Here is a 22889-nt window from a genome sequence, read left to right as displayed (position 1 = left end):
AAATCATAACGGCATGTTCATCGCCGGCCGCCACGTCGCCTTCGCTCTCTTCTGATGCTTATCTGTGAAGGAATCGCCACAATCGCGCGGAAGTCGTAATCATTGATCAGCCGGTCTCTGCCATTACCGAAAAGATGAAAGACATTTTGCGGCCCATTGTGACGTCGACGCAGTGAACATTTAAGCGCCGAAAAGTTATCGCGGTCATCGCTTATTGCATTTTATGGATTCTTGCGTTCCAGGCACAGGTTCATCGTAGGCGGTCGTAGCTGCAGAGAACGGCGCCAGGAAAGGTTGCCGTGCGAAAGCTGACTGCAAGGCTTCATGCTGCCTACTATTTCTTTCTTTCTTTCTTTTTTTATTCCCCACTGCCATTCTGCCACTGAAGAAACGACCGGAAAGCGAGCGACCTCGCTCGTAGCGTCCGAAAGCAGCGCATGCGGTGCTCGCCGATATCGGGTATCTTCGTCACGAGTAAACTGGACCGGGGCGCGCATTTACAAAGGCGAGCGGATAAACCCCCCCACAATGCACCGCGCCACGGCGCTCTCTGGGGCTATGCATTTAGGCCAGCCTAATTGTGTCGGGCGGCGGCGAGTCCCCGTGTTTTCGTATCAGCGGAAACATAGCGACCGCGGCTGTGCCAGCTGTGCTGCTGGTGCTGCTGCGCGCAGTGCTGGGACGACGCGAGTCCCGCAACCATAGCAAACGCCTTACGATGAATCGGATACTCGTGAAGAGACAGCAAGGGCTTCGCGAGACGCTGTGTGCACACTTCTCGCTGCCGAAAGCCGTCTCGTTCAGGACGCATTGAAGCGGACACAGCCTGCAGCGAAGAACAACGCGACGGACATTGCTCTACTCCACGGTAAGTTTTTGTTGCTGCTCAGCATGAAGCTATAAAAAGCGCGTTTCTGATACTACTGTCAGTATATCTAAGGCTACGAACGTTGCTCGGGCAGCAAGCGCATCTTCCACTAGCTAGCGGCGATGCATGCGTGCGACCATAAAAGCCTGCGCGCAAACTTTATCGTGCTGCCGCTTCCAAATTTGCGAAGATAAAAGAAAAGCACGCAGCCCTAAAGCGCTGCCTTTAGTGGGATAAATTTAAGAGGACAAAATTGAACTTAATTGGGAGCTCTTCGAGGATATGCTTCTTTTTTTTTCATGGCTTCACCGCAATACGGCTCTGTGTTCCGCGGTGAAGGCGAGTGAGACTCGCACTTATCCGCACTCGTTTGTGGTTTCACCTTTCTTTCCTCCCGCTGTATATTGTGTGATCAGGAAATATTGTGCAACCCTCCTCTATGAAATTGTCGAGTGCACTCAATAGGCTCTACTCTCCATGATGCCTACACTTTGACGCTTCATCACAATAAAAATATGTATTAGGGCAAGGCTTACTCAAATCACTTCCGCCACTGTAGTAACCACTATACCCATGCAAAATAAAAAAAATACATACGAGATAACAGTTTATTAACGTGAAAAGTGTCCCATGAAGTAAGAACAAGCAAAAAAGACTTTAAACATGTTTATATATATATATATATATATATATATATATATATATATATATATATATATATATATATATATATATATATACACAGACATTAATGCTTGTTGAAGCAAGGTAAATAACTTGTAAATGTGTGCAGAGCAAACATGACAGAAAATTCTGTAGTGCTGTGAAGTTCGGAAGACAACCGGAAAGGCGCGACCGCACTCTGGCAAAGTCTGATAACTGGTGTAAGAATATTCGATTTGACTTTCGAATAGCAAGTATTCAACGTTTTGAATAATTCAACACGACGAATATCTAAGACGCGACAAAGGCTAACAGTGCAATTTGATAGGGTGGGATGGCAAAAAGTAACAATAACGTCGCTAAATTTTCACCTGCCGTTAAAACTTTCATCGATATGCTGGTTCAAAAGTGAGCGCATGTTCATTTTAAGAACGATTATACCGTTGCTCATGGTCAGGCAACATTCTGTGAGACCCAAATTGCTGGCACTCAAAAATAACCAGCACACTGAGCTCAGATCTTATAGTCAAGAGGTTCACAAATACTTCAATGAGCCCCTAATTGCAGGAAAGGATGATACTTTAGCTGACTGGAAAGAGCATGGAGCTGCACTTTATCAAGGTATCGCCATAATCGCTTTGCGATACCTTCCCAACCCTGCTACTGAGGTGCCCAGTAAGTGCACGTTTTCAACTGCAGGAAACACTGTAACATCAGGGCAAGAAAGCCTGAAGCCAGGTCATGTGAAACTGGTTGTGTCATGACAATTCGTAGTCTTTTGGTAGTAGTCACTCACCACGTTATGTGCTCGAAGACATGAGCAGATTTTATTTTGTTGTGCTTTCTTTCAATTTCAAATAAAGCTTTCTGTATTTGATATTTGACATTTTCAGCCACTATTCGGCAGCGTTAGGTTCAAAATGAAATTTCACTATTTGCGCACCCCTACTGAAACAAGAGACCTCAGAGAAACTCGCCATCAAGATGAAGGAAGCAGAGAGTACAGCAAAGGGGTGGGAAAGGGAAGTGAGGGAGAGGAGTGATGTGAAGGTGAGGAGGTGGGAGAGGGTACAGCAGAGCCGTGTATAGTACAGTGTATAAAGGGGATGGGAAAGGGAAGTGTCGTGTCGCTTGTGTCGTGTTCTCTCTTTGTCTCCGTCAGTGCATGCTGTCCGGTAACGAGGGAAGTGATGTGGGGGGTGAGAAGGCGGGAAAGGAAAGGGAGAGTTTAGCATAGTTTAGTGAAGGTGAGTGGAAGAGGAAGATGAGTTGGAGGTTGCAGACAAGGCCACCATGTAGCTCCACTGTTTCCGAAGCCATCGCAACACTGGTGCGTAGCTGCCCCAATCTTTTTTTTCAGACACGGGTTAAGGTAAATTTCTTTTATTATTGAAATTTGGTCTTTCTCTTTTTTTTGCTTTTGTGAAATAAGGCCTTCCTTAATAATGTCCAGTGCCCCACACATTTTACCGCATTTTGATTGAGCCAAAACCACAAGGTTTTCGAGACCAGCTGACGAGCAGCCACGCCCTCTTATGTTGTGTAGAAGCTGAGCTTTCTGCCTCAAACGAATTTTTCAAAAACCAAAACTGGTAGTTTCTCTGAGCTTAGCAGGTTTTAAAAAAATCACTTTGGCTACCTAAAGGCACATGGTGCAGTTTTCTTAACACTCGCAGCATTTACCGAGTCCACTTGCCTTGTGTGTGCGAGACGTGGTTCTGGGCACGTATCTTGAGTTTAGTTGCACCTTTGTTGATTTTGTTGCAATGGGAAAAGATATGCTCGTGTTGACAAAACCACCGTTTGGAGAGCGTAGTATAATTGGAAATCGACACTGTTCAGCTACTAACAGAACGAGACCGGGAGCACTCGTGCAAGTAAGCTAAAAACGGTGTCGCCACAAGGACAAAATGTTACCTGTAGTGACAATGGCTATCCTTTGATTGATGTGGAGCTCATACAAACCGTGATTACGAGTATCTGTGTCTGCACAGAATGCGGAGGAACGATCGCACTCGTAGACAACACAATGGATTGTGTTCTTTGGAATGAAAACCCTCAGAACGGCCACCTTTGAAACCATTCTAACTTTGAAAAAGGCCAGCATGGCCTGAGTAAATGTTCTGAAGGCCGTTCACACATCAAGCCGCAACATTGTGATATGGTTGGGTGAGATTGACCACCGTCGATAATATGTTGCCAAAAGAGAGACGGAAGATGATAGAACAAGCTAGGGAGCCAAGAAAACAAGAAGCAAAAGGTTTATTCATGTGATCACTAATATAGCTCATTGCTATTAAATTGCTAAGTACATATTCTTCTTGAAAAATTATGAAATAAACTTGCTTTTTAGGTCTCTATATCTCAAGAATCAATTGTGTGCCAGGTGTGCCTCATTATCAGAACAACTTTAAAGGACAGAAGGCTGATTTTTTAACAGAATAAAGTGAACACCAGTACAAAGCTGCTGAGCTAGAATGTTGTACATATGCAAATAGCTTTCATTTTTTGGCAGCTTTATTAAAAAATAACAAAAAAATATTGCCTTGCTTAAAAATTTGCAAAAATGTCAACACTTGAAATGCAATTGTAATTCTAGCTGTATTACAAGAGATGCTCATAAATAAAATTAATCAAATGAATGCTTTACATATACTGTAAAATTCTGAGCAAGCACGGTGAAAGATAATTGGACAATGTGGAGTGGGGTCCTCGTTTGGTCGCAGACCAAAATTCGATGTGGTGGTGGAGAAGAACACCCATCAGTGCTTCTAATGAAATGCTTTATTCAATACCCCGCAGGGGCGTCTGCGCAAGCAGGCGTTTGGTGAATGGCGTCACTACGGACCCGAGCCAACAGGGGGGTTTCGACCCCCTCCCACGCCTCGCCATGCTTGGCTTTGCTGTGTCCGAGGAAAAGGGGATCCTGGGTGTTGAGCCGACGCCGGGTGATTGGACCTGTAAGGCCCCCCCGGCAGAGGCAACACACCCCTTTGGCCCCAGCTTCACGTAGACGGCACCCCTGGGCTGACCCACCCAGAGGAAATCGGCTGTTGTCTTTTCCTATCTCTCTCTGTCTCCACATTTTCGTCTTTCTCTCTCACTTTTGATCTTTCCTGTCCTCTTCTCTCTTGAATTTACTTCCGTGTTTCATGGCGGCAAGGGTTAACCTGGTGTGAATATCCAACCATGAGTAGTTAGATGAGGTTATAGTAACAGCGTACGGCTGGCATCGTGCAGGCTTGTTGACAAGTCCAGCCGTGTCCACTTGTTGGGCTCCATGGTGGGCGGTTGGTGCTGTTGCCGAACACTTTCATCTTTTTATGGCTTCACAAGCATCCACTATTTTTGATCAGTCTCGCAAAAGAGGCCACACTGAGGCAACTTTTCATTTCAACACACAATCCAAAGTATCCTTCCAAAAGTACCATGTCATCCACAGCGAAGGCACACCAGTACGAAAGCTATCTCCATTTTTGGTGGCCAAGTGCCTGAAAGAAAGAAATTGGACCCAAGTACAAAGTTTCGAAAATGTCAAGCGGTCACCTGCTCCTAGAGCTAGCCGAAAAAGAACAAGTATCAAAGCTCTCCGAACTCGCCTGCATTGGTGACACTACCGTAACAATTTCTGTCCACAGATCCCTTAACACCAGCAGGGGAGGAATATCTGAAGAAGATTTCTTAGGCCTAAGTGACAACGAGCTCCTCGAGGGGTTTCAGGATCAAGACGTCATAAAGGTACAGAGAATTGTCATCCGCCGCAACGATCAGGAAGTCCCCACAAAACACGTTGTACTTTCCTTTGGAACGAGCGAAATGCCCACCTCCCTCGAGGCAGGCTACGTGAAAATAAACATCAGGCCCTATATGCCTAATCCTAGACGGTGTTTTAAATGCCAAACGTTCGGTCACGCATCCCACTCATGCAGGGGAAAAGAAACATGCGCAAAATGCAGTGAAAACGACTACACAGCCGTAAACTGCGCATCATTGCCACTTTGTGTGAACTGTAAGGGGGATCACCCAGCATACTCACGCTCATGCCCATCCTGGAAAGAAGAAAAAGAAGTAATTGCTCTCACCGTCGAAAAAAGATCTCATTTTATGAAGTGCGGAAACGGTTGTCGTACCTTTTCCGCAAAAGTTACACTGATGTGACGCAGTCGGGGGCAGCGTCACAGAGGCCTCAGACATCCTCCGGGTCCACACAGAGTGGTCCACTTGTGACTCCTTCCGCCCCCGTCATGGAAGCAGCGTCTGCTGCTCCATCCACCTCAAAGGGCCCTCAGACTCCAGTCTCCCTGGGCCCTAAAATCACTCGAATGCCAAGGCCCGAGATCCACGTCTCAGCGCCAAACTCTCGATCTTCCAGCGCCTCTGACAGGGCGATGGAGATCAACTGAGAACCTTAGTGTCATCGACACCGAAGGACATGCGCTCCCTGGAGTGCGCCAACTGGACAAGGTTCCAATAACCACGCAAAGCAAGCGATAATCATAATGATTATCACATTTGTCTGTAGTTTAAGTTCTTAATAATGCTAATAATGTGTGTGTATGTGGTTTGTACATGTGTGTCAGGTAGCGCAGTTATCCCTTTTGTCTTAATAATGTCACCTATCATCTTTTAATTTAATCGAACAATCCCCACAGGTATATTTGCTTAATTTTATTCCATCATGGCTTTTATCATACATTGGAACTGTAGAGGATTAATGCATAATTTAGGTGACTCAAAGGACATCATCAATAAGTTCTCACCAGTGGCTTTGTGCCTCCAAGAGACAAACCTAGGTGCAAAACATGCTCAATTTCTCAAGGGCTATACAGTTGCCCGAAAGGACCGCGAACGCTCTAGCCGTCTGTCAGGAGGAGTAGCTATTGTGTTCCAGGGTGGCACTCCTACCTGAGATGTCCAACTCAGTACATCTTTTGAAGCCATAGCAGTCACCATTTTATCGTACAAAACTATTACCATTTGTACAGTTTATATCCCACCCCACACCCATTTTACCACTAAAAACCTAGGAAATCTAGTAGAATAGTTACCAAAGCCATTTGTTTTAGTAGGGGATTTTAATGCTCATTTTACTCTTTGGGGTAGTGACAAAGCTGATTAAAAAGGACAGGTCGTTGAAGATTTTGTCTTGTCAAACGATATCTGCCTTTAAAACACAGGCGCTTTGACCTACTTTTCAGCAACCTCACGCACTTTTAATTGTTTAGATCTTGCTTTGTGCTCACCATGTCTTTTTAACGATCTTAAACGGGAGGTCCTCGACACGTCATATGGTAGTGATCACCAACCTGCCATCATCAAACTCATGTCATCCCATCAAACTTTATCTAGCAAGCCACGCTGGTGGAAATTGAAGCTCGCGAACTGGCCGCTTTTTACAGAAAATGCAAAGCTTGAAGAAGTTTTCTCATCGGAACTTTCTGTTCAGGAAGTTAACAAAAATTTTTTGAAATTATAATCTCAGCGGCAGAAAAGGCGATACCGCAGTCATCCGGCATTGCGCGCATTAAACTGAATCCTTGGTGGACAAGCGAGTGCACAGAGGCAAAAAACCAACAAAATAAGTCCTGGGGAATGCTATGAAGATACCCCACCTACACCAACATCATAAGCTTCAAACAGGCAAAAGCCAAAGCACGATTTATCCATAGGCAGGCGGAAAAGGATTCGTGGCAAAAATATATATCATCAAATGTGCTTTTATAAATAAACAATAAATAAAATAATCAATTAATAGTTCGGTCACACCAAAATGTATCTGGGACCAGGTGAGGAAGTTTAGAGGAGAAGACTCATCGTACACAATACCACTTCTTACAAGTCCAGACACAAACAACACTACAAGACCAGGCCAACCTATTAGGCGAACACTTTTACGAGGTATCATCTTCAGGGAATTACACAAACGCTTTCCTCAAATACAAACAATCGTCTGAAAGACACAGACTGCCGACACAGACTGGGGGCTTGGAACTGGTGCGGATATGACTGCACCGCTTACGCTTACACTGTTCTTTCTGCAGGTACTGCTCCGATCAACCACAAGCAAACCAGTTTTCGAACTACAGCCTGATGACTTATCAGCTCAGTTTTTGCCGGACGGTGAACCTTTGTTCAACTGCTCAACATGGGAATCAAGCGACATTCACCAAAACGACGGAAATCAATGAGTGTGCCTCGCAGCTGAAATTGGCCGCTGCCGGTCAACCAACCGTGGACTGATCGCACAGACGACTGCAGCCTACAAATAGCACGGATCTTCACTCGGCGCTTGGGGCATGGAACCGGTGCAGATATGACTGCACCGCTTACGCTTACGCTGTTCTTTCTGCAGGTTAGTAAGCACTCATATCATGGTTACTTAGTATATTCCCTGCCGGTTCCACCCCCAGTGGCATTTTCAAGTGTCGCTCGTCATTCGCTACGCGATGTTCGTGTGTACCGAAAACGACGTCATTTTGTGCTCTTTCGCTGCATTGCATTCTATTTGCTTTTGCTGCTTTTGTGTGGGGACGTAGAATTAAACCTGGGTCCTTCCGACATACTCCTGCAACACTGCAACAGCTCCTAAGTGGTCAGCAGGAGATAAAAGACAAACTTAGTGCCATTGAGAAGTCGCAAGCTGAAACCAAATCAGCAATGGTTAGCCTTACTTGTACGCATAACGAAACTAGAATCGACCATAGGTAAGATGGACGAAATAAAAAGTTCAATTTTACAGTGTAAAAAAACCTGTGAAAATCAGGATACGAGAATGCACTCTCTTGAACAAAAAGTGGGTGATGTTGAAAACCGTAGCAGGCGGTGTAATTTAATCTTTTTTGTTATTGAGGACACAGACAAGAGTGAATCATATGACGTAGTTAAAAAGAAATTGCTAGAGATATGTTCTTCCACTCTGACATGCGATAATATTACAATCGAAAGGGCACATCGCTCAGGCAAGTTCACTGGAAACCGACCTCGACCAGTTATCGCTAGTTTTGCTTCATTCAAAGATAAGCATGCTGTTTTGTCAAATGCGAAAGAACTAAAGGGCTCCAAGATAAGCATATCGGAAGATTTTTCTGCTGCTGTTAGACTAAATAGAAAGCGTTTGCTGGAATACAGTAAGGCAAATAAAAAGGAAAATGATAAAATATGCCCTAAATTCGACTCCCTGTACTTAAACGGTGTCAGGTATATATTTGGGTCTTTGTAAAAAGGTTGTGCAGCGTGGCACGATGAGCAGGATTTGTGACATAAAACATGTCAAAAAATACTGTGCATGTAACACATGTGTGGTGTATTGCATCCCTTTAAGTTGTGACAAGTTTTACGTTGGACAGTCAGGTCGATGTGTCAATGTTAGGTTGAGGGAGCATGAAAATCTTCTACCCACGGGCACGGGTGGTAACTTGCCGCTGCACTGCAAGTTGTGTGGTTGTTCGCCTCTATTTGATAAGGTGACAATTTTAGGTAAAACTAAGACGCAGCGAGAACGGGAGATTATTGAGGCATTCCATATCTGGAAACTTGGTCCAGACAAATGCGTTAGTGCGGCTTCGGTCTATCTTACCAGGAAAGAATTTTTGTTTCAAGCACAGAGGTGATCTGCTTAGATTAGCTGTTTGTGCTTTTTGGGTTGATTGGTTTTTGTTTGTCAGCTGCGCATGCGTCGTACAGTTTGGGGGGGGGGAGGGGGCAGGTTTTTCCGAAATAAATGCCAGTTGTTAGTGCCACGTCTCTGCACTCTGTCTCTGTTTTCTGCCGCTCTGCTTTTTCCGTTTTTCGACGTTTTGTGGCTTCTTTTGTAGTTAACTAAGTATGTACCAACTTGCCCAACAAGCAACTCTCCTGAATATATATTTGATGAATTGCTAGACCAAGTAAGGCGTGCTGACTGACTACGGTCGACAAATAGGTCACTGCTTTCAGTATTGATTGTGAACTGTCGGAGCATTAGGAATAAAACAGACGAGTTTGCTGCCCTTCTAGACATGACTCAGCCTTCTGTGGTGCTGGAAACAGAATCCTGGCTTGATGGAACCATTAGTGATACGGAAATCTTTCCTGAAAAATATATTTCTTATCGGAGGGATCGTAAATGTCGTGCAGGTGGTGTCTAATAGATGAAGCGATTAACTCTAGGGCGAGGCTGTCTGGGCTCTGATTAGACTTTCAAACGGCAAAACTGTCTCTCTGTGTTCGTTTTATCGTCCACCAAGTAGTACAGCTAATGTTTTGTATGAACTAATCGATGCGGTTGAAACTGTCAAAACGAACTACGTGATAATAGGAGGCGACTTTAACCTCCCGGAGGTCAATTGGGCTCATCACGGGCCCACATCGAGCGGGCAGAGTGAATTAACCAGAGTGATTATCGAACTATGCGGCACTTATGACTTCACACAGATGGTCTTGCAGCCAACACGGGGAAACATTATATTAGATCTCATGCTCATGAACACCCCCACAGCTGTGAAGTCTTCTCTGGTACTTCCAGGCATTAGTGATCATGCTGTTGTTCACTGCGAGTTAAATTTACAGTATGCAAAAATCGCAAATTGCGCTAGACGACGGATCTATAGTTATCAGAAAGCCCGTAAAAGTGATATTGAAAGTTCTTTGGATGCATATTACGATGTTTTTGAAACTTTAGCGGAAACCAAAAATGCAGATGAAGCTAAAACTTCTCAAATTACGCGACCGATATGTGCCGTCATGGATAATGACGCCACGGCGCAGCAGATCTAAGCCGTGGTGCACAAAGGAAGTGCGTAGCTTAGCCAGAAAACGAGCAACTGCTTACACTGCATACAGAAAAACACCTTCATCGCACTTGTGCAAAAGACTTGAGGTAATAACCAAGCACGTGAAGAGTGTGTTAAGCATACAGAAAAAGAAGTTCTTCGGGTCTTTTGAAATAGGAATACAAAGAAGTCCTAAAAAACTCTGGCAGCTAGTCAAACTGAACGGCAAAGATAGTGTCTATTCCTCCACTTGAACTAGACGGAAACTTACTTCATAGTGACATTACAAAAGCCACACATCTTAACCAATATTTTAGCTCTGTCTTTGCTGGCCGCTCAAGCGGCGGTGCCATTTCAGCACAAACCTGTGTGAGTGGAGAGCAAATGACGGCCTACAATCTGCTTTACTTTCTATGTGCGCACATTCTGTATCAAAATACTTGTTTGTTATCTTCTCAAAGTCACTGAGTGAAAGTGTCTTGCCGGATGATTGGAAACTTGCTTATGTTGCGCCAGTGCACAAATCTGGCCCGCGCAGCAATGCGTCAAACTACCTGCCGATCTCACTCACTTGCATCAGCTGTAAAATTCTAAAACACATCCTCTTTACAAACATTATGAATCGCCTGAAAAAATTACTCCTTATTATCGCCTCAGCAACATGGATTTCGACCTGGGTTTTCTTGTGTTACACAATTGACTGAATTCGCACATGATTTGGCTAGTGCACTGGATAACGGGTATACTGTTGACTATTTGTACTTGGATTTACATAAAGCGTTTAACGGGTACAGTATAGACCGCTTATAACGTAAGTCGCCGGAGTCGCGAATATCCGCACTATAAGCGGTACCGCACTATAACCAAAACAACCTTTTCAAAGGCTGCACTTGCGCAAAACGTGTTGAGCATGTAGCCTCGCGTGTCCGATAATCGACATATGCGATTTGGGGCGCTTACAACCACTTAAATCTCCGAATGCATGCTCAAAAATTAACCTCCAAAGACCCGCATTGCCAACGAAATGAACACGGGGGAAAAAGCAAACAAAACAAAGTGCCATCGCGGAAATTCGCCGACTACGTTTCAGGCCACCTCGAGGTATGCGCATTACACAGAAACCATGTCGAATCACGACCGAAATTTGACGTGCTGAGCGCGGTACCGATCGTTCGATTTCGTGGGCGCGCACGCGATGTCCAAGACATTGCAATCGAATCCGGAACCACCATTCGAGAGTCGCTTGTGCCAACCATGCCCTCGTTTTCATTAACGATATGATTTCCTTCCCTTCAAGTGCAGCCATCGCAAAAAGTTTTGTTGATTCCGCACCAAACCGCAACTTTTATCGCCCGCGACCGCTACCGAAAAGCAACCAACGCTGATTAGGCCTAGCCTGCGGTTCAGCATGTTGTCGCGGGAAGTTTGTCCAAGACAACATGAAGGTCGGACGTCGAAAAGATCGCACTCAAGCACTAACCCAAGAACAGCGCGCGTGATACGAAGTTTGTGTTCGCGGCCGGGAGACCAACGGCGACAAAAGCCCGCCAAGCTCGTTTAAGTCCGCGCACTGGCAGAAAAGGCGAAAGCTCGCGTCATGAAGCCGCAAAGCTTTTCAATTTGCGGACGAGGTAGCAAACGCGATATCTGTAGCAAGTGTGATAACAACGACGCTTTTCCCGACAGGAAACTTACTTTAAAGCGCACTTGATGAGGACGCGATCGTACGTTCCACGCATTCCACGCGGAACGCGCTGCCGGCAAGCTGCCGCGGAGCCTTGCCGCCGCCGGTGCAAAGGCTACTCCGTCGCCTAGGCAACCGCCATCCTTTCCCACTCGGCGAGCCCGCACAGCGCTGCCGCGGTCTTTTTCCTCCCTCCGCCCCTCGTTCGTTCACTGTGCGTGCCCTCGCCCTTCGTAACGACCTCGTCGCTCCCTCCCCAGCGGCGTACCTCCTTTGAGAACCGCACCCGCTGCCGCGTTTGTCAGGAATATTTTCCCGCAACCGCATTATAAACGGTATTTCATCTTGGGGGACTGCACAATAAGCGGTATGCGTATACATGCGGTTCTATGGGAGGGTAAACGGGAGTCGAAAAAGACCGCATTATAACCGGTCCTGCACTATATGCGGTTACGTTATAAGTGGTCTGCACTGTATACTGTTGACTGTTTGTACTTGGATTTACATAAAGCGTTTGATTTAGTATCTCACTCATTACTGATTCAGAAGCTGCCCTGGTACAACATAAACTCTACTGTTATTGAATGGATTAAAGCATATTTGAACTTCAGACGGCAGATCAGTCAGACTGCGTATTATACAGAGTTTTAAATGGAATGCAGTCCGATCAAGTGGATGTTACTTCAGGTGTGCCGCAAGGGTCAGTGCTGGGGCTGCTTCTTTTTCTTGTCTACATGAATGACATCTGTTGTGGTATTTCGTCCAGACTCCGAATGTTCGCAGATGACTGTGTATTATACAGTGTTATTCATACCGTAGATGATCACACTGCACTACAGAACGATTTGGATTTGATTAGCACCTGGTGTAATATTTGACACTTGCGACGCACTGTTTTAACACGAAGACACACGAAAAACAACAGGTAGTACACAGACGAGCGCGAATTTAGTACAACCGCTGAAGGGGCGACAGGTCCGGAACAAAGAAGCCCGATGTACTTGAAATAACAGCTAGAAGGGCCATGGTAGGGCCTAGTTGGTTGTACATATTTGACACTTGCGACGCGCTGTCTTCGTGTTAAAACAGCGCGTCGCAAGTGTCAAATATGTACAATCAACTAGCCCCTACCATGGCCCTTCTAGCTGGTGTAATACCTGGCGCATGGACATAAACGTGAAAAAATCTGTTTATATGTGCTTCACTAGAAAAAAGTGCTGTAATGATTTTAGTTACACTATTAATGCAGAAAAACTGGCAAAAGTGTTCGACCATAACTATCTTGGTGTTTATTTTACAGCAGAATTATCCTGGCATCGCCATATCGAGTATGTCACGTGCAAGGCTTCAAGTGTTCTAGGTTTTCTTAGAAGAAATGCAAGAAATTTACCTATTGCCGCAAAAGAGCTCTTGTATAAAGCCAATGTTAGACCAATACATGAATATGCTTGTTGCGTTTGGGACCCTTGGCAGCAAGTAGACATTCAAAGGATTGAAAGAATTCAAAATTTAGCTGTGAGATTTGTTCATGCCGATTATACCTGCCACTTTAGCGTGACCAGTGCAAAGGAAAGCCTTGGATGGGAGTCACTGCAGCAGCGTAGGCAATACATAAAGTTAAAATTTTTTCACAGTATATTCCATAACAACACTGGTATTAACCGGGATTTTTACATGCACAATCCTGATTACGTCTAACCCCGTCTTGATCATGCCTACAAGATAAAGGAGATAAGATGTCGGACGAACTATTTCCGGATGGCGTTTTTTCTCCAGAACAATTCGCGAGTGGAACAAACTGCCTCATGACATTGCCACTGTTATCTCCCCTGAAGTATTTGCTTCCTCTTTACAGAACTCGTATCGTAAATAGTCCTCGTGATCCCCTGAGGGGTATTTGCTTGTGTATTTTTAGTACTAAAGATGTTTTGCTTTTCTTTTGTCCATTTGGCTACTTGCTGCTGTACATTTATTCAATTACCTGCTTTTGGTTGGCTATGTTTTTATTGTACTCCCCCCCCCCACTGTAATGCCGAAAGGCGCTGTGGGTATTGTAATAAATAAAAAAATAAATAAATAAATATAAGTGCCTCAAAGGAATTCTATAACCATGATCTCACAGAAGAATTAAACAGGGTACTTTCCGCTGGTAAAAAAACAGCAACAGGGCCTGACCATGTGCACTACACAATGCTGGCGCACCTATCCCAGGCATCGGCGGAGGCACTTCTCCAATTTTTCAATAAAATGTGGGAATCTGGTTAATGCCTGAAGATTGGAAAAATGCAATAGGTTATACCTTTCCTCAAATCTGGTAAACCCCCAACATCCCCGAGTAGCTACAGGCCCATTGCATTAACAAGTCTCGCAAAAACATACAAAAGCATTATATACATATCTTACCTTCATTCTTGAAACAAGACACCTTATAGACTCACACAAGCGCGGATACAAAAAGGGCTGTTCAACAACTGACCATTTCGTGAGACTGGAAGACGAAATACGAGATGCATTTCTACACAAACAGCACTGTCTCGCGGTATTCTTTGACTTAGAGAAAGCATACGATACAACTTGGCGATATGGAATTCTCTGAGACCTAGCTGACTTGGGGATTCGCGGAAGAATGTTGAACTGCTTATGTGATTTCCTGTCAAATAGAACATTTCAAGTACGTCTTGGCACAGTACTGTCACAAATATTTGTCCAAGAAAATGGTGTACCACAAGGGTGCATTCTGAGCACAACTCTCTTCATAGTTAAAATGAACTCCATTAACATGGTCATACCACACACAGTTATGCACTCCTTCTACGTTGACGATCTACAAATCGCCTGTTGTGCCTCGAACCAATCATCCTGTGAGAGGCAACTCCACTTTACCATCAATAAGCTGACGTAATGGGCTGACCACAATGGTTTTCGATTTTCCACACATAAAACTACCGCTGGTCTCTTTGCGCAAAAACGAGGACTATTCCCTGACGCTATTCTTAAACTAAACAACATCGAAATGCCAGTAAAACAATATAAATTTCTAGGAATTACATTCGACCGAAAACTCAACTTTCTGGCACACATAAACGCATTAAAAACTATCATAATTCATATGGCGTAGCGCACCACGACGGCAACAGAGAAGAGGGACGCACACACACACCGCTAACTTGCAACTAATGGTTTTATTTGCGATCACACATGACTTTTATACAATAAGAGTGGATCGATAAAATCGAGAGAACAGCATGTAAAGATACAGCACAAAGCCTGCGTGTGTACCACTAATCACAACAATCTGCACCCGCCAACGTCAGAGCGATGATTCCAGATACATCTTTTCTTTAGCTGACAAAGCTAAAGATGGCACACTCACACATTTTTCTTTCCTTTTGTCGATTTCGTAGGCTTCAATTATTTCCCGCGTGGTTCTGCTGCAGGCCCTATCGAGAATACGGGTATATTGAACCATTGGGGCGCAACCACACCTCTGACAGTGAATTCCCAAATGACCAGATAGAGCTTTTTATACATTGTACTGGTGTTCCCTAAGTCTTTGGTTCACACACCTTCCAGTCTGGCCTGTGTAATGCGTTCACATGTCAAAGGGATACAAAACACAATGCCTCGACTGCAATTGACAAATTTTTCCCGGTGCTTGATCATACAATCCCACTTCCCGCTACCCCCTGCATTTACCTTTTTGCACATCCCTTGTAATCGTTCGGGAGCAGAAAAAAACCACGTCCGCACCGGCCTTCCTCGCTATCCTTTGCAAATTATGCGAAATGGCGTGCATTTAGGGCACTACAGCAACCTTGGCTGCCTTAGTAGCGGCTGCCTGCTCCCCGGCGTTTGCCCTTCCCTTCCTGCTCACATTCTCGGTTGCGGCGGTCAACAGGCGCATGGGATAACCAGAATCTATTAAACATTTAGCCTGGGCCCACAAGCTTGCATCAAGCTTGTGGTGACACGACTTCATTAGTGAATTTTGAAAACAGAAATTAATCATAGCACGCTTTACCAATTTTGAGTGAGCGGATGTAAACGGAAGAACCGGTTTATTTCCTCACGGTTCATAGCTCCAGCACACTACTGCCGGCGAAAAATACAGACCGAGGTCTAAAAATCTTATTGAAGTTGTCTTTAGCTATTTCATGCGTCAGCACTAGGGGAGATAACTCTGTCGCGAACACGGTTAGTGTTTCTGAAACTACCGCATCAAAACTGTTACATTCATTATTAGCATCAGATAGTCGTTTATGAACCTAAAAACAGCAACAACATCCGTGTGCTTCACACGCTCTTGAAGGCCTGGCTAGGTTAATGGAGAATACAATAAAAGTGGATCTAGACATATTTTTCACGGCGAAAACGCATAAAATTGACTGCCCTTTCCAAGTGATCATTTCAGAAAATGAAAACTGGCAAAAGTGCATTGCTTTGTTTCTACAAAAGTACTTGAAGTTGACTTCTCTTAACGATCCTTTTTTGGTGAAAAAGTCGGAACAGGTGCTAGATTTTTTCATAGGCAAGGAAAAAGCTAATCATTTAGCATTTTCAATCAATTTCAAAGATCTTTATTACATCCTTCCTCAGGCCGATTTGATGGCACGTGTGTCCGAAGGTATCGACAGAGTAGATGCGGTTCAATTCCAAAATGCTGCCACAAAGTGTATACCTAAACAAACTGAACTTAATCAAGCCACTTATCTTACGTTTTGAGGAGTACTGCCGCACATATGTCATCCCTGAAGAGGCACTAAATGTCGCAAAAAAACCACCAAGACTGTCGCCATGGTTCGACCTGGCGCAGCTCTGCGATTTGTCATAAAGCCGTCTAAAGTAAAAATACACCCCATCAGAACACCTAATCCAGGAATTTCGTGCACTTCAGGATAAATATAGGGATTATGCCGAATTTTACACAGATGGCTCGAAAACAAGAAACCACGTGGGTATTGGGATTGTGACTGGAAAAAGTGCCCTTAGTGTGAGAGTACATATTATTTCCATTTTTACAGCCGAAGTTTACGGCTTATATGAAGCAGTTCGGAAAATCATTGCTGGTAAACACAAGAAAGCAATCATATACACCAACTCGTTAAGTGCACTGAAATCCCTGCATGTTAAATCCAAGTGTGAGCCATTAGTTGGCGACATTTTAAACATGGTGTTTTTAAATAGCGTAGTAATTTCTATCCATTTCTGCTGGGTGCCAAGCCATGTTGGGATACCGGGAAACGAAAAACCAGATGAATGCATCTCTTTGGCAGCACACAAAGCACTCGCAAAAATAAAAATTCTCCTGAAAGACAACCAAAGAACAATTCGTCAAGCACTGTTAGCGAAATGGCAGCAACAGTGAGACTCATGCAAAAATAAGCTCCATGCGGTAAAGCCTGTACTTGGAGAATGGAAGACCTGTCATCACCAAGAATGCTTTGTTGAGGTCATTTTATGCAGACTCCGGATTGGGCACACACACCTGACACACAACTTTCTACTCACAAAAGAAGAACAACCAACATGTGAAAAAATGCCAACAACTGCTAACACTCATACACATTCTAATCTCATGCCCCGACGTTGTAACGCAGAGACAAAAATGCTTCAGCAAATTATACAAACAACACATACCTCTACGCCCTACTTTTCTTCTAGGAGATCATCCTCTAGTACCATTGTCTGATGTGCTAAACTTTCTTAAAGAATGTGGTTTTTTAAGTAAGCTCTAAAACTGTATCATATCACTGCCCATTATTTAACACCTTGTGACTGGCACAGCATAGCCTCAGCTGCTTTTGTGCCATGAAAAACGAACTAACCAACTAAGCTTTATTCAATATGCATGCACTTGCTATTTTGAATGAACCGGAGGGAACCCTCGTGTGAAATTTTGTGCGTTATGACAATGGGGGAAAGATGTTCTTCAAATGTACGAACAATTTGTGACAACTTGCAATGCAACCTTGAGTCAACACACTGTAAAGGTACTAAGAAACTGTGCACATATCGAGAGACTCCCAAAACTAGGGTTCATAGAATCCACTACTGCAGTAGTCTATAGTCGAGGACAGCTTGGAAAAAAAAAATGGTGAGGGGTGAGGGGGCTTGCTCATTCTTTGGCGCATATTTCAAGTCTCTCGAAAAGGGGAAGGGTGCGCTTGCTTAGGTAGGGGTGCTTGCTTGGTATTTTATGGTAGTAGTTTCCGAGGAAATTGGTCTTAAATGTACCTTAAGTAGGTATAGGGCCTACCCTGTGCCCTTATGTTTAAAAGCTTGTTATATGGGCCAGGTAGGAAAATTTTAAATACAAATATTTTACTATGTATAACTTGCAACCTACTCATATTCAAATCCTAAACTCAATATAAGTTTGCTTCAGCTTCGCTTCACACCAAGAAAGAGACATTCCTGGTATAACAGCACAAAAGGACACTGTCAAAAGGAGACCAGACGACACTAGCGCAAGTGATATTCGCACAAGCCTAGTTCTCGTTCGTAAAATTGTTGTGCAAAGTCGTTGGATCATAATAAAAATGCTCGTTTTTCTTTGTAATATGTTATATATTCAATTCCAACTACTTTACTTCAAATTATTTGACCAAATTGCTTTCCTTAGAACCTCACATTTTCTAATTAAACTGCTCAGCGCAAAAAATTTTACACGGTACACACACAAACGACGAGGACAAGCGCAGGCTTCCAACTGATTTTTATTACAAATACGCACACATATATAGGCTAAAGACCAGAATAAGATCACATGCTTATCCAGGCACTTAAAAACAAAAAAAAAACAAAAAAACCTAAAAGGCAAGAAAGAACATGACCAAAAAGTAGGAAATGTGGGGAGGGACGGTTTTTTGGCTTCTCATTGTTCTGAATGCGGATGCCAGCCTTTGTTCGAAAAAGCAAGTGTTCTCGCGACGCAGCCTAATGAAGGCACTAGAATCATAATTGAGGCCGCAACAATAGTTCAAGGAAGTTGCATCAGTAAACCGTCCATTTCCTTATCGGAAAAAGAATTGACGTATTTGAATTCTTCGGCACGTGGTGTCCCAAGGTGATATCTTGGTTTTTTGGGGGTTCTTTCTTGCCTTTTAGGTTTTTTTGGTTTTTGTTTTTTTTTTGTTTTTAAGTGCCTGGATAAGCATGTGATCTTATTCTGGTCTTTAGCCTATATATGTGTGCGTATTTGTAATAAAAATCAGTTGGAAGTCTGCGCTTGTCCTCGTCGTTTGTGTGTGTACCGTGTAAAATTTTTTGCGCTGAGCAATTTAATAATGGAATACCAACTAGCCCAATCCCTCACATTTACTGTTTGCCAATCACTAGACTTCCCAGGTGAAAATGTGTAACTGGGAATCCAACTGGTTTCAACTGGTATTAACTGGGATCAACTGGTACCAGTTGGGAACTAACTGGTCCCAGTTGATTCCAGTTGCAACTGGTTCCAGTTAGCAGCTGGTACCAGTTACAACTCAACTGGTCCCGGTTGATTCCAGTTTCAACTGGTTCCAGTTAGCAGCTGGTCCCAGTTACAACTCAGCTGGCCACCAACGGGAACCATGACCAGTTGAACTGGAAGCAGCTGGGGAGTTCTTGCTTCTTCTGGCTGGGCTGGACAAGTGTGTGAAGAAGTGGCCGAAAATCCCATGCATGTTTTCTGACAGAGCAGACTGCTGCAGGCCTATGTGTTACATTTAAATGTTGAATGGGGGAACTGAAGGTTACCCAGCATACAAATCGTCAATTTTCGTGCATATTGGGAATTCACTGTGAGCAGGACTGGACATTTCCAATCGATTTCCTGTATTCTTAGTGCAATGAAGCTATCTGTAATGTTCTGGTAAAATTGTTAAAGCGAAAGACTTTTACTTGAGGTGCTGCCTCACATTCTTGAAAGTCCTTGCATTTTGGCCTTCAAAACTTGCATATGCTTTGAAAAACTTAATTACTCATAAGCACTAGTTAAGGCAGAACTGGGTTATCTTCAATATACCTCATCCACCAGAATCTTCTGATGGTCTCGTCAAGCCTCGCCGACGCCCATGGGGTGTGGAAGAAACCAAATAATGCAAACAAAACACAGCTTTTATTTCATTTGTGTATTTATTCACTTATTTATAAATAATGAAATCACCAAAGTTGATTTTAATGGCTTTGGTGCAATAATGACATACATAGCAGTAACAACACACTATTAATGCAAATTGATATCTTTTTTTTGCTTGCAAATGGTGCTTTCATTGCTTATTGAGCCACCTTTGCTGCTTTTCAATGCACAAGCACTGTCAATCATTGCCACACACATCCACATGGCAGTCCTCCATGCCCATGCAGCATTAGAAAAATGTGAGCCACGTTAACTGAATAGCGTACGCCCATAGTTGACATGTATCTCCGTGTGCAGTGCCCAATAGATGTGCTGCTTGCTGAAAGTATACCTGTATAAGCTTAGTGATAGAAATCTGTGTCATCAAGAGCACAATTTCATTAGCAATGCATAGCGTTGTACGCATTTTTTTCTGGGGTCCTCTCTTTGGTGTGCTGCTTGTGTGCTTCTCTGTGTTTGTATTCAATTTTATGCCTTCTCTTTGACTTGTGTTATGGTGCTGACATATCTGGGACTCCTGATTGTTTCCATGTCCTCATTTTCCTTTGAAAATCTCCGAGAAACTCGAATAAAAAGTCACTAGAGAGCAAATCGCGGAACTCGGTACTTAAAAATGTTTTGGTATCTCCTCCACTTACAGGCTGACCACCAAAACAGTGTGAATCTGGGTCCTTAGGAGCTTGAATGCCACCAGGTACCAATGCTCTGCTCGTTGTGGACAAGTACTGCGACGAAGACAGCACCTGCCTTTGTGCAATACTTCTGAATGCTTCTTCATTGTGACTAATGCAAAACTGTTGTGCAATTTAGCCTTTGTTTACTTCACTAAAATAAAAAATGGGCCCAACAATTACAAGAGCAAGCCTGGAAGTGTTGAGACTTCATATTACTACTTTGACTAAAAAATAATAAAAATATAGTTTTTTAATGCAGGAAGTTCTTGCTTTTGTTTATTCCAAAACAAGCCAACTGCATCTCTTAAAGGAGTGTTGACACCTAAAATCGGACTGTAACTTGACATGAAAAGGACTCCAGCATAAGTTTTCAGTGCTTGCAAGGAATTCCATAAGGAATCTTAACTGTTTGACTATGTACACAATTATGTACACCACTTGATTTTGCTATTTGTATCAACTAGGGGCTAAGAAACATGAAGATATATCAAGCTTCAGATGAATTGAACCTTCTGCGTAATACATTTCTCTTCATTTAACTTCATTTTGCAGTGTACTGTGCATATTTATTTATTTTTATTTTATTTACCCTCAAGGCCATAGGGCATTATAGAGGGGAGTGGTTACCAAGTTGACAAATAAAATACAGCATGAAAATAAGTTATTCAACAAACAATAAAGTCATCATTATACAATGTTAGCTGCGTAAGGACAAAAGGACAACGAACACAATACATAACATAATACAATTGCTTATCGCAAAATATTAAGTTTGTCGGAAAAGATGGCTATTAGTAATAGTTACTATGTCTTCAGGTAGGTAGTTCCAATCTACTGATGTAGGAGGTATGGATGATCGATAAAAACACTGGGAGTTACATAATGCGATGCCAACCTTATGACGGTGGTTGATGCGATGGGATATGTACGGAAGATTGAGGTTTAGTTGGTCATGCAGGGTGGGATGATGGAATAACTTGTGAAATGTAGCCAAACGGGATATTTTCCAACGGGATGCAAAAGAAGGAAGGCCTAGACTGGATTTCATTGACGTCGTACTGGCAATGTGATTATAGTTGGAAAGTATGAAACGGACGGAGTTATTCTGTACTACATGAAGTGACGTAATCAAATTATTGTGGTAAGGATCCCACACAGAAGAGGCATATTGAAGTTTGGAACTTATTCATGTTTTATATAAGAGTAGTTTCAGTGCAGATGGTGCTTTTGAGAAGTTGCGACGTATGTAGCCTAACATGAGATTGGCATTATTAGTAATGTATTCAATGTGAGGTGCCCAAGATAGGTTCAATGTGATAAGAATACCCAAGTATTTAAACGAGCTGACCGGATTGAGTGCGACATTGTTGAAGTATGTTAGCGGGGTGGTGGCAGATCTTGTTACGTGCAATGCCTTACATTTACCAATGTTTAAATTTATTCGCGATGTGCTGCACCAAGCTGCTCGATGTTAAGATCAGACTAGAGGAATGAACTGTCATTATCACTGGTTATTTAATGAAAAATGACACAATCATCTGCAAAAAGATGAATGTTAGAAGAAATCGAAGACGTGAGGTCGTTAATATAAATTAGCAACAGAATTGGACCAAGGACTGATCCTTGTGGTATGCCTGAGTGGACCGCAGCAGATGACGAATTGTTTGAGTCGTTCGATGTACCGCTGCCTTCAAGCCATGTGGAAAGTATAATTTTTCTTTGCTCGAAATGTACATAACCAGGAATGAATTTGAACAATATTTCTAGCTTAAAATTTCATTTTTATGCCGAAAGAGAGCACCAATGTCGTTAGGATTAATACATTTTTAATTTCTACTTAATTAGGATGAGTTACTATAACACATAAATTAACATGTTATGACAATATTTTTTTTGCAATAGAATATTGAGTGCCGTCAAATAATGTTGGATCAGTTTGACACGTTTACATACAGTTCTTCATAGGTGGCGTCTGAAAGGGTTTAAAGGGGTGACATTTATTTATTTTTTTTATTTCAAGAAACCCCTGGGAGGGATTACATAGGGGGGTAGCAAAAGAAGAAAAGATACAATAGAAGACACAGCAAGCATAAAAATTTGCAAAAATACAAGACTTGCTTAAGCATAACGA

General features: G+C 43.2%; 1 protein-coding gene and 1 long non-coding RNA gene across 3 annotated transcripts in view; one reads left to right on the top strand and one right to left on the bottom strand.

The window, feature by feature from the left end:
* LOC119395595 (uncharacterized) overlaps positions 1–22889 on the bottom strand; it is a 319487-nt gene that overhangs the window by 158068 nt on the left and 138530 nt on the right. The gene's annotated exons all lie outside the window — the stretch shown is intronic.
* On the top strand, positions 570–21072 carry LOC119395596 (uncharacterized). 2 transcript variants are annotated; one of them, XR_007416466.1, is made up of 4 exons: positions 570–868; positions 4334–5269; positions 7573–7883; positions 20725–21072. It is a non-coding gene; the product is annotated as an uncharacterized LOC119395596 (long non-coding RNA). The 2 variants fall into 2 exon arrangements; XR_007416465.1 differs by having other exon boundaries at positions 4334–7883.

This window comes from Rhipicephalus sanguineus, chromosome 6, assembly GCF_013339695.2.
Source record: "Rhipicephalus sanguineus isolate Rsan-2018 chromosome 6, BIME_Rsan_1.4, whole genome shotgun sequence".
Classification (NCBI taxonomy): Eukaryota; Metazoa; Arthropoda; class Arachnida; order Ixodida; family Ixodidae; genus Rhipicephalus; species Rhipicephalus sanguineus.
This window is presented reverse-complemented; position numbering and strand designations above follow the sequence as displayed.